At 36.4% G+C, this 16,382-nt stretch overlaps 1 protein-coding gene across 1 annotated transcript in view; it reads left to right on the top strand.

The window, feature by feature from the left end:
* The first annotated feature begins 83 nt into the window (after positions 1–83).
* The window catches only part of ACVR1C (activin A receptor type 1C), a 72,177-nt gene continuing 55,878 nt past the window's right edge, over positions 84–16,382 (top strand). The window contains exon 1 of the mRNA XM_029933000.1: positions 84–116. The gene's annotated coding sequence lies outside the window, so the exon portion shown is untranslated. The remainder of the gene's footprint in view (positions 117–16,382) is intronic.

Consider the following 16,382-nt stretch of genomic DNA (forward strand, 5'->3'; position numbering starts at 1 on the left):
CCGCTCTGGGACCTGGCAGTCCCGGCGCGGCCGCCCGGTGGCCATGACCCGAGCGCCGTGCGCGGCCCTCCGCCAGGCTCTCCTGCTGCTCGCCACCGCCGCCGCGCTCTCGACAGGTACGACGGGCGCCCCTTCGCCGCCACGGTGAGGGTGGGCGTCGGGGTGGCGGGTGGGGGCGGCCTCCGGGTGGGCTCGCGGGCGGGCCAGAAGGGCTGCGAGCACTTTGACTTCCTGGAGTGGGAAGCGCCAGTTGGATTGAGGGGACGCAGGATAGGGCGCAGCGTGGGCACCTCTGACGTCCGGTAGCCATAGGCGTAGACAGGTGTGCTGGGGACGATGCCACCAGGAGGAGCGGGGAAGGCGGCCGGGACATGGGGGTATGGGTAGTAGCGGTGAGGTGGGTGACAAATTTGGGGGCAGTCTGCAGCGGAGGGAGTAGGAGAGTGTGTCTGTGGGTGTGCGGAGGGCTGGGAGTTGAGCGGCACCAGGAGTTTATTGAATCCTGGGGCTTCGGGGAAGCTCTGTACGGAGCCTGGAGAGCTGAGCAAGGATTGTGGCATGGTGGCAGTGAAGGGGTGGGGAATGGTGGCGGCGATTCGGTCTGAGTTTTAGGAGGCGAGGGATAACCCAGAAGCCGTTGGTGCCAAGCTGTGTAGGTGGGAGAGGGAGCTTAAGTCTGCGTGGTTTGCAACGCACATTGCTTTCGAGGTACGATCTTTACTAAGAGTTGCAGGGAAGAAAATTCTGGCAAGCGCCCCAGCGTTTTTAACAGGTCTGTGCCTTGATAGGCTAAATAGAGCCCTGGCCCAAGTTGAAAACCAACGTTTCTTCTAATGTTTACTAGAAACTGGGGCAAATGCATCTTCGCTAAAGTCATAGTGTGTTACGATGAAAAACCCTTTAACTCTAAAACTGTTTTCCTTCTAACGTTATCCTTGGTTGTGGAGACCAGCGGCAGAGCCCTTGCTAACTCATTCTTTAAACACTTCAATCAGAGATTTAAGACATTTGCACACAAATGGTGTTTTTCCGTAGAGCTGTACTTCCTCCGAAGCTGATTTTGATGCGTTTTTGTTTTCCTAGATGACAATCTGTTTGACATTAATAGCTGTACTCCAGGGTGGGTAGTTTTCCTTTTAGTGACATGTGCAGGGGAATGTTTTGAATAGTAGGATTGCTGTCATGTGCAGATTTTGTGTTTCAGATGGCCTGAGAGAATCGCTAAACACAATATTCAAATGAAAATTGATTATTGGAACTGATTAATTAATACAATATAAGGATTAAAGCATTTTAGTTATCTTTGGAAAAGCACAGCCTTTTAGGAGAGCCATCACTTAGAGACCATCGAGAGATGAGAGGATAAAATGGAATATTTGCATTCAGAGTTAGTAGGTTTATCAATGGGAAGAAAACTGACATTGGGAAAGTCTTTATAAGAAATGAGTGGAAACTTCACTAACTTGAAATACTCAAACTACTCTTGATATATTTAATAGAATTTCCAAAAAAGAAAAAAGCCTTCTAGATATCACAGTTTTGACTAGACACCTGTGAAATTACCTCCACAGGCTGTCTGTACAACCCTTTTTATTTTAGGGAGCTAATAACTTTGCAGTAGACATTTTAAAAAATACTCAATTATTCTTTATCTAGCTTGAAAGGTATATTTTGTCATATGACATAATCTTTACAAAATTTCAGAGACCCTGGGCATACAATATAGGAAAACATGCCATGCTATATTCTTTAAAAGGCATGGAGACTTTTGACATTGAAATGTACAAAAAATTAAAAAAAAAAGATCATTCGAATTTGACTGTTTCCTCAAAATTCGAAGCCTAAGAAAAATGTCTGATATGGAGATAACCTGTCAATATAAAAGAGAAGTACTTACCAAAATTGAATTTTTACAATGAACTTTTTAAGCGTAAAATGGAATCATTTTCAAATCTCTTTTAAGGACTTTTCCTTCTTTGTGTCCCACAGAAACCATGTCTATTGCTCTCTACTTTTTTGAGTCTTAACTTTTATACAAATCTTTGATGATTCTGTAGAGGGAGTCAAGGTAGTTTATTTATTTCATCTTTTTTTTAATGTTTATTTTTGATAGAGAGATAGACGGAAAGAGTGCGAGTGGAGGAGATGCAGAGAGAGAGGGAGACACAGAATCTGAAGCAGACTCCAGGGTCTGAGCTGTCCACACAGAGACTGACACGGGGCTTGAACCCACGAACCTCAAGATCATGACCTGAGCCAAAATCAGACGCTTAACTGACTGAGCCTCTCAGGCACCCCAATTTATCTCATCTTTTAAATTGTTTTTCTCATGTGGTTACCTACATCTTTTTTTTTTAACCTAGTCACTTTTATAAATTGCACTGTTAATACTAATGGTCATTTTTGAAGCACATGTCATTGTTGACATGTTATATGAGAGGTTGCTGTGACACTATGACTTTGCTGGGTGACAGAAAACACGCCAAGCACCAGGCCTAGGACTTTAAATATCCAGAGACATCAATAATCCCCCAGTGTATCTATCACCTGAGGCATGTCAGACGTTCACAGTAGGGTAAACCATTGCTCCTTGATGAGAATCTCAGATGATAACCACTGGTGAAACTTAGAGAAAATATTTATTGGTCTGGACTGGCTAAACAATTAGGCTCCTCCGAATGACTCTAATTATTTGGTTTCTGGGTTCCTTGTTATTTGGTAAGAAAGACCTGACCTGACTTCACATTTATCATGTACACTAAACAAAGAGTTGGGACAGAATATTCTGGGGTTCTGAAGTTAGAAGCTGTGATTGGGATAGTAGATGGATTTACACACTGTCCATTCTCCACTCATTTGATGAAACTCCTTGGTCTCCTGGTTGGGCAAGGAATATTCAGAGTTGGGCAAGCTAGATGCTGGCACTATAAGAGTGAAAAGATAACCGTTTCATTTAATAACTGGATGGTGGGGGGGGTTTCAGGTAGGGAGATTTTTTTCACTGTACACTTGAAGCTGTGCTGGAAGTGAAAGTGAAATTCTTGGGCTGGCTGAGTGTGTAAATGCAAAAGATGTTGCCACCTTTGCCCTTCTTTCCACAGGATCATTTACTGGTTGATTGACAGACATGTGGCAAGAGGCTTCTGGTTCCAAGGAAAAGACTTCTCTGGCTTGGGAAAAACTCTGTGCAGAAGTCCTCGGGGGGCATATTTCTTCATTAACTACAGTGCCTCAGCCTACTATCTGTAGCCTCATGTTTACAGAAGTTATCAGAGAGTTCCTTTGATTTGCTATAATCCTACAAAAATAAATGTAAGGTGTGAGAGAGGAATGGGGATTGACACCAAATTTTTGATCTGGGCAATAGGGGAATAGACCCTTAAGTGGGGTGAGGCCGGCTGAGCAGGTGTAGCCTGGGGCGGGGATGGGGTTGATTGGTGGCAGAGAGCCAGAGCTCAGTTTTGGTATGTTGAGCTTAAAATGTCAAGTACACTCTAAAATGGAGATACAACTGGTCTTTTGGGGCATGGGGTTCAGGGCACAATTCTAGGCTGAAGCTAAAAGACCAAGAGCCAAGGGTATTTATAGGTAGTTTTAAAAGACACATTACATAGAGCTGCAGATTTAGCAAAGCGAAGAACACCCAATTAAATTGAATTTAAAAGAACAACAAAAATTTTTTTATAATTATGGCACAAGTATGACAGGGGACATACATATATTAAAACTTAATTGCTGTTTGGGGTGCCTGGGTGGCTCAGTCGGTTAAGCGTCTGACTCTTGGTCTCGGCTCAGGTCATGATCTCAAGGTTTGTGAGTCTGAGCCCTACATCGGGCTCTGTGCTAACAGTGCAGAACCTGCTTGGGATTCTCTCTCCCTCTCTTTCTCTGCTCCCTCCTCTCAAAATAAATGAATCAACTTTGAAAAAATTAATTGCTGCTTGATTCTGATTTAACTGGGTGTTCTATACATTCACACAACATTAAAAAGAAATATTATAGTGAGCTAAGTGGCTTCTGTACCTGTGCTCCCGGCTGTTAGATAGAAAGAGAGGGAGAGACCACTTTTCCAGTACTTGTCCCCTAACACTTCTCTTGTAGCTCTGCCGCCATCCCTAGATGCATCTCCGAACGGTCACTTCCAGCTGTTTGCATGGCATGTCTCCACCGTTTTTCTGTGAAGAGAGAGAGCCAGCCTTTCCTAATCTTACATGAGTTCTTTACACTAAAGGATGGTGAAAAAGACTAGAACTCTCTAGATGCCCTTGAATGGTTGTTGTGGGAAAACAGGTGGTTTTGCCCAAATCCACGGTCTTCTGAATGTTATTGTCATTTTTGAATGCATTTCTAGAGTTATTTGTGTTTCTATGTTTCTATCTTTGGGAAAATGCTTCCAGGCAGTATTGTTGTATTTTTCTTGGCAGTACTTGCATCTCTCGTTGTAAATAAGAGAAGGTTAGGGAGCGTGGAGAATGGACAGAGTCAGAGCTAGGGAGATGGTCTGTCTCCCAGGACCTGTTAATCTGAGGCAGATTAGGTTTTAGAGCAGGTTCCTAAGGGAGTCACTGCAAGACCTTTGGGAAATGGGCAGGGATACATTAACATCACCTAGAGGCTGTTTAGTTCCTGCACTGAGCTAAGTCTTGACCTGCTACCAAATGATTAGTATTGGCATCATTTTCAGATTTGTGGAAGAAAGTGATCTATAATGCACCACTCTACGCATGGATCGTTAAGAAGCTCAAACGGATATGTTCACATGTATATAAAGAGTTTAGTTTAACAAGTAATAAAACAAGAGTTAATTTCCAAATGTAAATAGAAGACATAACTACACAGAAAAAAAAAGGAAAAATTTTAGCACAAAGAATGTACTATGCATCATTCCTTATTTATATCTGGGAAGTCTCCTCTTAATTGCTTTGTTTAAATTTGTAAATTTTCTGTGTTTTAAATGTTCACAACTGACTGTCAGATCTCAAGTTTTATCCTCACATTGTTTAAGAAACTGGGATAATAAAAGGATATGTTCATAAGTGATATAGAATTTCCACTTTTCCTAAGAGATGTGGGAATACCCAAATACTGTCCTGTCTTAGCAGTACATCTCTCCAGTTTAAGAGAGGCTATGAAGGGTGATGCCCAGCAAAGGGAGGCAAAATAAAGCAAAGTAACTTTTCTTTTGGTTACCCTCCCCAATTTGCACAGCAGAACTCCAATATACTCCTCTTTTCAAAACTTTTAACCGTTCAACAGCCTAAGGGTAAAAAACGGGGGAGTCGTGGTACATCAGAATCTTGGCCCCTGACACTACAATTGGAAGGCTATGTTACGCCTGCGCAGTGAAGCCAGGATTCGGGAGCGGAGAACCTCTGTCTCTATTACCTCATACTAATCCAGCCTTCATGGCAGCCCTGATGCGTTTCAGGCAATAATGTCAGGGACTGTTGCTAAGGGAGGAAAAGATGGAAGACTGTGCAGGGAGGTGGCTGGGACTGTTATACAAGAAAGCCGGTCCTGCCCTTCCCTCACTTATGATGTCTGCAGAAGACAGGACCTTGATCATGAACCCTGTGCCTTGCACATTCTTTGAAAGCTGGACCCCTAAAGCACGTGCGCCTCTTGTTTCCCTGGAATGGGGACAGCAAAACCGCTACTCCACACGTAGGAACCCAGGGAGGAGGTGAGTAGGAGTGTGAAACAGACATGAAGACTTTATAGCTATAGGAACCACACCCCATTTCTGAGGGGATGCTCCCTTGCCTCATTGTGTGGATTTTGAATTCACTTGCTCTGATTGGCCAACAAGGCTAACAAGGGTCTGCCCTGTCCTCATTCTTCACTTTCTCTCCTCTAGAATAACTTCCCTTTTGTGTTGTCCTCTTCTGTGATTTAGACTAGATATATGAATATACTGTTTCTTTGGAACTGTTTTAAATTAATCCCCTCAAGAATTCATGGGTGAGGGTGAATCATTCAGTATGAGTCAAGAGCTTGGCTTATTATTTTTTTTTAACAATTTAAATTTGCCAGTGACTTTAGGATCCTAAATTAGATCAATCTACTTTTTCATTAAACTTTTCACATCAAGAAAATGATTAGGATGCTTTAGTATTGAAAGTGAGACACATATATTTTCTTCTAATTTGTTTTATCCTCCTTATCTCAGGATAAGGTAAAATGATAGACAAAGACACTGTCTCTCTGTATATTGATTGATTGATTTCTTTTTAAATTTTTTATTTAATACCATAATTGACTGAAATAAGTACTCTGTGCTCAAATATAGGATTAGAACTAAATATAACCCAGGGGTGTTCGGGTGGTTCAGTGGGCTAAGTGTCAGATTCTTGATTTTGGCTCAGCTCATGATCTCAGGTAAGCGTGGAGCTTGCTTGGGCTCTCTCTCTGTCCCTCTGCCCCTCCCCAATTTGCATGCATGTGTGCACTCTCTCTCTAAAAAAGAAAGAAAGAAAAAAAGAAAGAAAGAAAGAAAGAGAAAGGAAGAAAAAATAAAGAAAAGAGAAGAAAGAAGTCTAACCCATTATGGTCTGGACAATGATCATTTTAATGTAAAATGTTTAGTTTCATAAATACATGCTTATCCAAGAGATGTTAACTCAGAAGTTTGTAATCCAGATTAACACAGCTTTAAGGGACCAGATTGTTTAATATAGCCAAACTATATTAAAGAGAATTAACTCACCATATCTCATAATTTCATCTGATGACATTTTCCTGGCCTGCTCCCCTAAAAGTATGGGTTTGTTTTCTTCCCCCATCCCCATTTTTGCTCTTCAAGAGTAAAGATCTGCTCCGTGAATATTTTGCCTGCTCTAATAATCGAAGTGATACCTTTTCTCACTCAGATTCCACTTATAATCTGTAGTATTTATTTCCAGGAAATAGATAATAAAAGATATTAAAAGTAAAGTGTGGATTTTGATTCTTCAGTTGGTATTCTAGATCAACAGTGGGCAAACTTTTTCCTTAAGAGTCAGAGAACACATATTTTAGGCCTATGGGCCAGACAGTCTCTGTTGTAATTTAATTCAGTCATGTTCACATAATAGTAACCATAGATAATACATAAACACATATGGTTAGCTTTATTTACAATGATTTCATTGTACATTTGAAACACTAAATAAAGAATAAATATGTGATTAGCAGAACATTTCTTACATGATAATAAATACATAATTAAATGAATCTTTTTAAATCTTTTTTTTCCTACAGTTATTCTCTAAGTATGGATTATCTACATTACATTAAAAGGTATTAGTTTTGCACAGAGAAAAAAGTTGACTTCATTAAGACAACTAGACATCTTTAAAAGTACTGAGATTTATTGTGTCAAATCAAAGTGAAGATGCTTCTTTAGAATTGCTTTTACTAAGCTCTGCTTTGGATATTGCCATTATCATAAAGTGCTTCCTAATATTTCTTTACTTTACTTTTAATATCTGTAAGATCTATAGTGCTATCCTCTCTTATTTTCATGACATTGAGAATTTGAGTTTTCTTTCTTTTTACCTTGATCAGTCTAGTTGGAAGTTGATCAATTTTATTGAATTCTTTAAATAAAATTTTTAAAATTCTTTAAATAAATAGCTTTGGTTTTTATTGATTTTCAGGGTTTTTTTTCCCAACTCTTCATATTACCTTACTCTACTTTCACTTTAATTTATTCTTTTTTATTCTAGCTTCTTCAGTTGGTATTCTAGATCAACAGTGGGCAAACTTTTTCCTTAAGAGTCAGAGAACACATATTTTAGGCCTATGGGCCAGACAGTCTCTGTTGTAATTTAATTCAGTCATGTTCACATAATAGTAACCATAGATAATACATAAACACATATGGTTAGCTTTATTTACAAATAAGCCGGCCCCTGGGCCATAGTTTGATGACCTTTTCTTAAATCATTCACTTAAAATCTTTTTTCTTTTCTAGCATAAGCATTTATTTTTGTAAAGTTTATTTATTATTTATTTTGAGAAAGACCAGAAGAGTGTGAGCAGGGGATGGGCAGAGAGAGAGGGAGAGCCGAAAGAGTCAGATGATTAAGTGACTGAGCCACCCAGATCCCCCTCTAATATAAGTATTTAAAGCTTTAAGTTTCCTTCTTGGCAAGTGCTTCAGTTCATCCATATATCATGTTATGTTGTATTTTAATTTTTATTGAGTTCAAAATATTTTTTATTTTTCCTTATGATTGTCTGGGACCTGTGGGTTATTTAGATATCTGTTGTTTAATTTCCAAATATTTTGGCAATTTTCAGGTTAGTTTCTGTTCCTGACTTTGAACATAAATCCACAGGGGGTGAGAGAACATAATCTGTATGATTTTAGTTTTTCTGTTTTTCTCTCTTTTTTTGGAGCCCAGCATGTGTATAGTCTAGTGAATGTACTACATGCACTTGAAAATAATGTGTATTTTGCTCTTGTTTGGTGGAGTGTCCTATAAATGTTATTTTGGTAAAGTCACTTGACAGTGTTATTCAAGTCTTCTATATCTTTACTGATTTTCTGTTTTGTTTTATCAGTTATGGAGAAAGGATTGTTGACATCTCCAATATACATGTGAATTTGTCTACTTCTTTTTCTAATTTTTTCTCTTCTTGCTTCATGTATTTGAAAACTTTGTTAATATGTACATACACATTAAGATTGTTATGTACTCTTAATGCATGTTTGTCAGTAGGAAATCTCCCACTTTAGCCCTGGTGTTATTTATTATTCTGACATGTCTTTCTTTATCGCTGGTAATATTCTTTGCTTTAAAGTCTATTATGGCCATCCCAGCTTTCTTATGCTTAATATTTGTATATCTCTTTTAACATAGCTTCTTCAACTTTCTTTGTAGGAGTGCTTACTTATCATAGATTTCCCATCCTCTTTTTCTAAACTTTTATTGTGTATGTGTATACTTATGTATATATATTTAAGTGTGTGTGTACATATATATTCATTTAAATTGGGCTTCTTGAAGAGACCATATGGTTGTGTCCTGCTTTTTTACTCAGCTTACATACATGTCTTTTAACTGGAGAATTTAGACCACATACACTTAATGCATTTATCAGTATGGTTGTGTTTAAATATGTCATCTTGTTGTTTTTATATCTCTCCCTTTATTTCATTTTTTTTTCCACCTTCATCTGGCTTACCTGACTCAATGTTAGTATTCTGTATTATTTCTTAGTTATAAGCTATATCTCTTAGTTTTATTTTTAGTGGTTGCTCCAAGTTTTATAATGTCCATCTTTAAATGATCATAGTTTAATCTAAGAATCTTATCATCTTCTTCCATTTTCTTTTCCCTTTCCTTGTCATGATAAAATAGCAAAGACAACAAACAGGTGGAAAAAATAGAAAGCAACTAGCAAAGTGGTAGATTTTAATTCAACTGTATCAATAGTTAACATTAAATGTAAGTGGTTCAGTAACAATTAAAGAGCTGATATTATCAGATTGGGTAGAGGAAAAAAAAAAAAAAAACAAGACCTAACTATATGCTGGCTGTAAGAAACTCACTTTCAATATAAGAATCCACTTTAACTCTAAAGACACAAATAGATTAAAAGTAGAATTATAAGAAAAAGTTATACCATGCAAACAGAATCATAAGAAAACCAAAGTGACTATATTAATAACAGATGAAGTAGACTTCAGAAAATAGAACATTGCAGTGGATATTTCATAATGATAAAAGGGGGGTCACTTCACCAAGAAGATGTGATCATCTTAAATGGGTATGCATCTAATCATAGGGCTTCAAATGCATGAAACAACAATTGATAGAACTCAAAGGAGAAACAGACAAGTATATAGTTATATTTTGAATCTTCAACATTCCTCTCTCATAACTGATGGAGATACATATAATATTTGAGAAAACTTCACACCAGCTTGACTTAATTGACATTCCAACTAACTGACTGAAAGATTATCTCTATATATAATTTTATAAAGTATTAGAAGAATGTTAATCAAGATAAACCATAGTGTGGGTCATAGAACAAATGTAATAAATTTAAAAGATTTAAAGTATATAGAATATTTTCTCTGAACATAATGGAAATAAACTAGAAATCAACAGAAGCTTATCTGGAAAAATACCAAATATTTACAAATTTGAGTTTATTTTTATTATTTTTATTTTAGTTAACATACTGTGCAATATTGGTTTCAGGAATAGAATTCAATTATCTATCACTTTTACAAACAATATCCAATGCTCATCACAAGTGTCCTCCTTAATACCCATCACCCATCTAACTCATCTCCAATCCAACTCCCTCTGTCAACCCACTTTAGTTTTAATTATTTATTTATTTTATTATTATTTATTTTTATTTTTTAATTTACATCCAAGTCAGCTAGCACTGGGTGTTATATGAAGGGGATTAAAGTAGAAGTTATAAAAAATTAGGTTATATTTTCAACTAAAGGAAAATTAAACTACAACATATCAAAAATTGTGGAATATGTCAAAAGCAGTGATTAGAATGAAATTTATAGATATAGCAAATGACCTCAAAGCAAACAGATGCAATAAAATAATAAAAGTAAGGAGAAATCAATGAAGTTGAAAACAGAAAAACATTAAAGAAAACCAAGAATACCAAAACCGTTTTTTTCCCTTTCAGATCAATAACATTGATTCACCTCTAGCTAGATTTACCAAGGAAAAGAGGAACTACCCAAAGTAACAATATGAAAAGTGAAAGAAAGGGCATCATTACACATCCTACATACATAAAAATAAAAATTAGGAAATATTTCAAAATACCTTTGTGCCCATAGTTAGCAAATTTAGGAAATGAAAAAAATCTTTGAAAAGGCCCCTCAAGAAATAATAGGTAATCTGGATAACTTTTAAAAAAGAAAACGGCAATCCCAGATGGCTTTACTGGTGAATTCTGTCAAAAAATTTTAGGAAGATGGGCACTTGGCTGGTTCATTTGGTAAAGCATGTGACTCTTGATCTCATAGTACCCCACCCTGGGTGTAGAGCTTACTTAAAAAAATTAGGGAGAAATAGTTATTTTATAGGGACTCTTTCAAAATATGGAAGTTGAGAGAACACGTATCATATTTTACATTGAGACCAAAACTAGGAAAAGACATCTTAGTGATGAAAACTATAGACCAATATCTCTCATAGAGATACAAATATCTTCAATAAAATATTATCAAATCGAATCTAACAGTATAAACAGGAAAATAACAGGATTATACATCATGATCAAGTAGAGTTTATTTTGGGATTGCAAGGCTGGTTCAACATTCAAAATTTAACGCTACAACTTACCGTTTCAGCAAACTAAAGAAGAAAAAACATGACAATATCAATAGATCTATAAAAACCAGATGACAATACTTAACATCTTACATAAAAACTCTCAGCAAGCTAGAAATGGAAGTTAGCTTCCTTAACATGATAAAGAGCTTCTTCAGAAAAGTTACAGTTAACATCAGAGTTACCTATAAACTGGATGCTTCTCATTATGAGTGAAAACAAGGAAAGGATGCCTGCTCTTACCAATTCTAATCAATGCTGCTTTGAAAGTCCTAGCCAATGCATTAAGATAAGAAAAATATGTAAAAGGCATATGGATTGGATAGGAATAAGTAAAATTTTCTTTATTCACAGATAATTTTATTTTATATATAGAAAATAGCAAAGAATTTCCCAAAAAGGGGATTAGAACTGATAAATAGTAGTTCAAGTTCAAGGTTGCAAGATACATAGTTAATATAAAAAATCAATTGTATTTTATATATACTAACAATAAAACATTAGAAATGGGGAAAAAAGGAAGCCATTTACAACAGCACCTAAAAACCATGAAATAATTAGGTAAACATCTAACAAAATATGTATAGAAAGTCTATATACTGAAAACTATAAAACACATTTGAAATCTAAATGAATGATATACTATATTCACAGAATCAAAATATAATGTTGTTAATATGCAGTTATCCCCCAATTTGGTTTATAGGCTCAATGTAATCCCATTCAATGTTCAATTAAAATTCACCAGAGATATTTGCCAAATTCAACAAGTTTTTAAAATTTGTGTGGAAAGGCAAAAGAACTAACCAAATCAGTTTTGAAAAGGAAGATCAAAGTTGGCATGCTTACAGTAATTTATTTGATGACTTGTAAATCTATAATAATAAAGTACGTTATTGACAAAGGAGAGGCACATTGATTAGTGGTATAGAGAAACCAGAAAGAGACCCATACATATGTAGTCAATTGATTTTTTTAAAATTAAGGTACAAAGACAGCATCATGGTGAAAGGATAGTCTTTTCAGCAAATGATGATATGATAATTAGACATCCAAGAAAGAAAGTACCTCAAAACTTGACAGTATCAAGTATTGGTAGGAATCCTAAGGAACTAGAACTCTCATACATTACTGGTGAATACAAAGTAGGATAGCCAGTTTAGAAAACACTTTTTGTATTTTATCTAAAATAATAGTGATTTCACTTCTAGAGAGTTAGCAAAGAGAAATGAAATTTATTTCTGACACAGACCTATATAGTAAGGTTTATTATAAGTTTATCCCTGATCAGCAGAAATGGAGGAGGAGAGGAGGGAACCCATGGCTTTTAATTTATGAATGGATGAACATACTGTTTTACAGCCATTCAGTGAACTACTGATGTATGCAACAACATGAATGAATGCCTTAAGAAGCAAATGAAAGAAGCCAGAATCAAAAGGCTGGATTCATTTCACATTCTAGAGAAGGAAAACATACAGGAACAGAAAGTATCATTGCTTGCCAGGGGATGGAGTGGCGGGAGGAATTGTCTAAAAGAGAACATGAGGGAATGTGGAAGGAGGGATGATTGAACTGCAGTTGTCAAAACCCATAAAACTGTACACTAAAAAGGATGAATGTTACTATATGTAAATTAAGTCTTAATAAGCTTGGTCCTCCTCCAAAACTGGAGAGCATGTATGAGAACTAAGAAGTCTTATATAAATCAAGAAGTCAGCTGATGTTTCACGTTGGTTAATTAAGACTAGCAGTGCATTTTTGGAGTTAATATCATATGATAATGTCCTAAAAACAGCAACAACAATATATAAACATGCCTTTGTGAGGTGAGATTGAGAAGTGGGTCACTCTTTATTTTAATTCTTCCTATGCTTTTTTTTTTTACCATATGAATTTACAGGGTTGGTTATACAAACCAAACATATTATTAAATTACAAATAATAGATTAGCTTTTGTTATATAATAACTTCTGTATAAATAAGGGATTTTCATTTAAATGGTTTTTGTGTGTATCATCTGCAGTCTGTAAAACGGCATAAAGTAGATAGAAATGAAATCAAATTAGGATAAATTAGGCTATGGTTAATTCATTAGCCTGGAGTAGTGATTTCTTCTCTGAGCAAAGGAAATTGCAACTAAGGGACCTCATCCATATGTAGATAAAGCCCATTGTAAATGCAGCATTACTCACCTGCTCTTTGAGGTGAAAGCATTTGGTTCAACTTGAAAGGTCATTTATCACCTACAAGGGAGCACTTATGGGCTGCTTGGGCTCTTTTTGTTGGTTTACCATAGCATTACGCTTGCTTATGGAGAAGTTTGCAGGCATCAGCAGTCGATACTTGGGCTCATTAATGCATTAACAAACCTCATTTTGCTGAGTCAGATTGGAGGTATCTCTTGCTCAGTACAGTGTCATGCACACAGTGGGCTGTCAGCATTTTCTCGATTGTCTTCTACACAGTCAGGGAAAGTCATTATACCTGTTATGACCCTTTTCCAAGGCAGATTTAAAGATGAGGTGGAAAGTTGTGGAAAGAGTGTCAGGCTAGCAAGTCTGTTGGTTTACATTTCAGCATCAGGTAAGTTTTCAGTCTTGAGTGGGAGTCATTCTGTCATAATCATGTACCTGAATTTTCAGGGACAACCCTACTTTCACATATGCTAGCCTATTTTCAGACCACAAAATTCAAATTTTTGGTCTGGACAATAGAGTTGCTGTAAGCTGTGGGGTAACATGGCAGCGGGCATGTGGGTGTTCACCAGATTTCACCATCAGTGTTATTTTCAAGTCCTATGCAGAATTGCGAACTGAAGATATCCCTATGATTTCCAAAACAAATCCCTGTGAATGAAATACTTTCACAAAGCAAGCTAATTTTAGCAGAATAAGATGTTCGTGTCTGATTATAGTATTTGATTTGTGTGCATTATAGGAGATTAGAGAAAGGAGTTGAAAAATGTAAAAATTGTCTTTAGTTTTTACCTCAGAAGAAATCACTATTAATATTTAGAAGTATTTCCTTCTAGTCTTTACTTCTATGCATATAGATATAAATTGAGATCATATCTTGTATGATTATACTTTTAATTTAATATTTACAGTGAGCAATTTTCATTGCTATTTGAATATTATTAAAAACAGCATATTATGCTATCATCTGTTTTGTCAAAATTTACTTAAACATTTTGATTTAGGGAGATTTTGGTTATTTCCAGTTTTACTTTTGTGGCTAATGACTGCAACAGGGATATAACATTTTCATGTTTATTTCATAAAGAGGAAGTGGAAATATAATCACAAAGAATGTAAACATTTGTAGGACTTCTGAGACAAACATTTCAGATTGTCCTCCCAAGAGTTTCTATGAATTGATTCTCCACCAACTGTGAACAAAGATGAAATTTCACTGATAACCCCTTGCTATTTCTGGGTGTTATAATTTACAAAATCATTAATGACTTGGCAAACAGAAATAATGTCTTTGTACTGATTTTACATTTTGAATCTTTAATGAATCTTAAGTATTACTTTTCACATTTATTGATAGTTTTTCTTTCTCTATTCTACTTTGTTCATTTTTCTGTTGAAGTATTTGTCCTTCCCAAATTATTTGTCAGACCCAAAAAACAATTGGTTGAGAAGGGAAGAAAAATAAAGTAGCAACCAATACATGAGAATGAACATTTCTAGATACTTCCAATCTTTTACTTTTAAGTTTATTTATTTTTGATGGGGGGGGTGCTGTAGAACATGGAGGGGAAGAGATAGAGGGAGAGAGAGAGAGAGAGAGAGAGATAGACAGAGAGAGAGAGAATCCCAAGCAGGCTCTGGGCTATCAGTGCAGAGCCCGATGTCAGGCTTGATCCTACCAACCATGACCTGAGCTGAAGCTAAAAGCCGGACACTTAGCCAACTAAGCCACCCAGGCGTCCCTAGATACTTCCACTCTTTGATCATGCTCAGATGCCAAAAAGCCTTTTCTTTCTTTCCTTTTTTTTTTTTTTAACAAAAATGTCTACTTTGTATTGGAGCTGCCAATTTTGTCATCTTGAAGTGGCAGTGTTACTACCAAAGAAGAAGTTAATCAAAGCCAGAAAGGGTTGTCAAAAACACCCAGAGTTTTATTTAGGGAGTGTGGTTTGGGCCTTAGATGTTGGGCTCTGAATAATAGCAGGAGCTTAGTTTTTAGTGCTTTAAAAAAAAAAAAAACAACAAACATCTGCTGTGCATCAGATGTTTTATCTAAAATATCTCTTCACCACAAAAAACCCTGTGAGATAAGAATTTCCCACCCTGCTTCACCAGTGTATAGTCATATTTAGAAAGGGGTGGTAACTCCCCAGGCCATGGGGATGGTCCAGCAGTGGCTCAGAATTTCAACAATGGTGGAGAGTCTTCCAGTACACAAGTACAGGATCCTTGCACTACACCTTGCTGAGTTCTGGTAATGTTAAACTCAAGTGAACAGAACTACACAGATAATGTTTTTCTTTGTTTCGTTGCTGTAGTTTTTTTGTTGTATTGTTTTATACTTGTTTATAATAAAAGAACCAGCAAAATTGAGACAGGCCAGTCTATCTGCCTTAGACTCTCTTTTTGGTGTGGCTAATATGAACTCTTTGAGACTTCTCTGAGGTCCCCTAATTTATATTGCTTCACTTTTATGTCTTGAAATATATTTGTGGAGCTGCAATAAAAACAAATACTTTGTTTAATAATGCTTTGCTAAACAAAAAAATGTAATTCCAGGAAAGCCATAGAACCTACCTTTTTTTTTTAAAGTTTATTTTATTTTTGTTTTGGGGTAGGGAGGCAGAGAGAGATAGAAAGCGAGGATCCTAAGGAGGCTTCTTACTGTCAGTACAGAGCCTGACACTGGATTTGATCTCACAAATTATGATATCATGACCTGAGCTGAAATCAAGAGTCAGGATCCTTAACTGACTGAGCCACCCAGGTGCCCAATGACCTACCTTCTAAAGCAGCTATGATAATCTCTAAAAGTCTGAAAATTATATATATATATATACATATATTTAAATTATGGACTTAAAATTTTTATTTCCCA

Source organism: Suricata suricatta, chromosome 3 (assembly GCF_006229205.1).
Source record: "Suricata suricatta isolate VVHF042 chromosome 3, meerkat_22Aug2017_6uvM2_HiC, whole genome shotgun sequence".
NCBI classification, from domain to species: Eukaryota; Metazoa; Chordata; class Mammalia; order Carnivora; family Herpestidae; genus Suricata; species Suricata suricatta.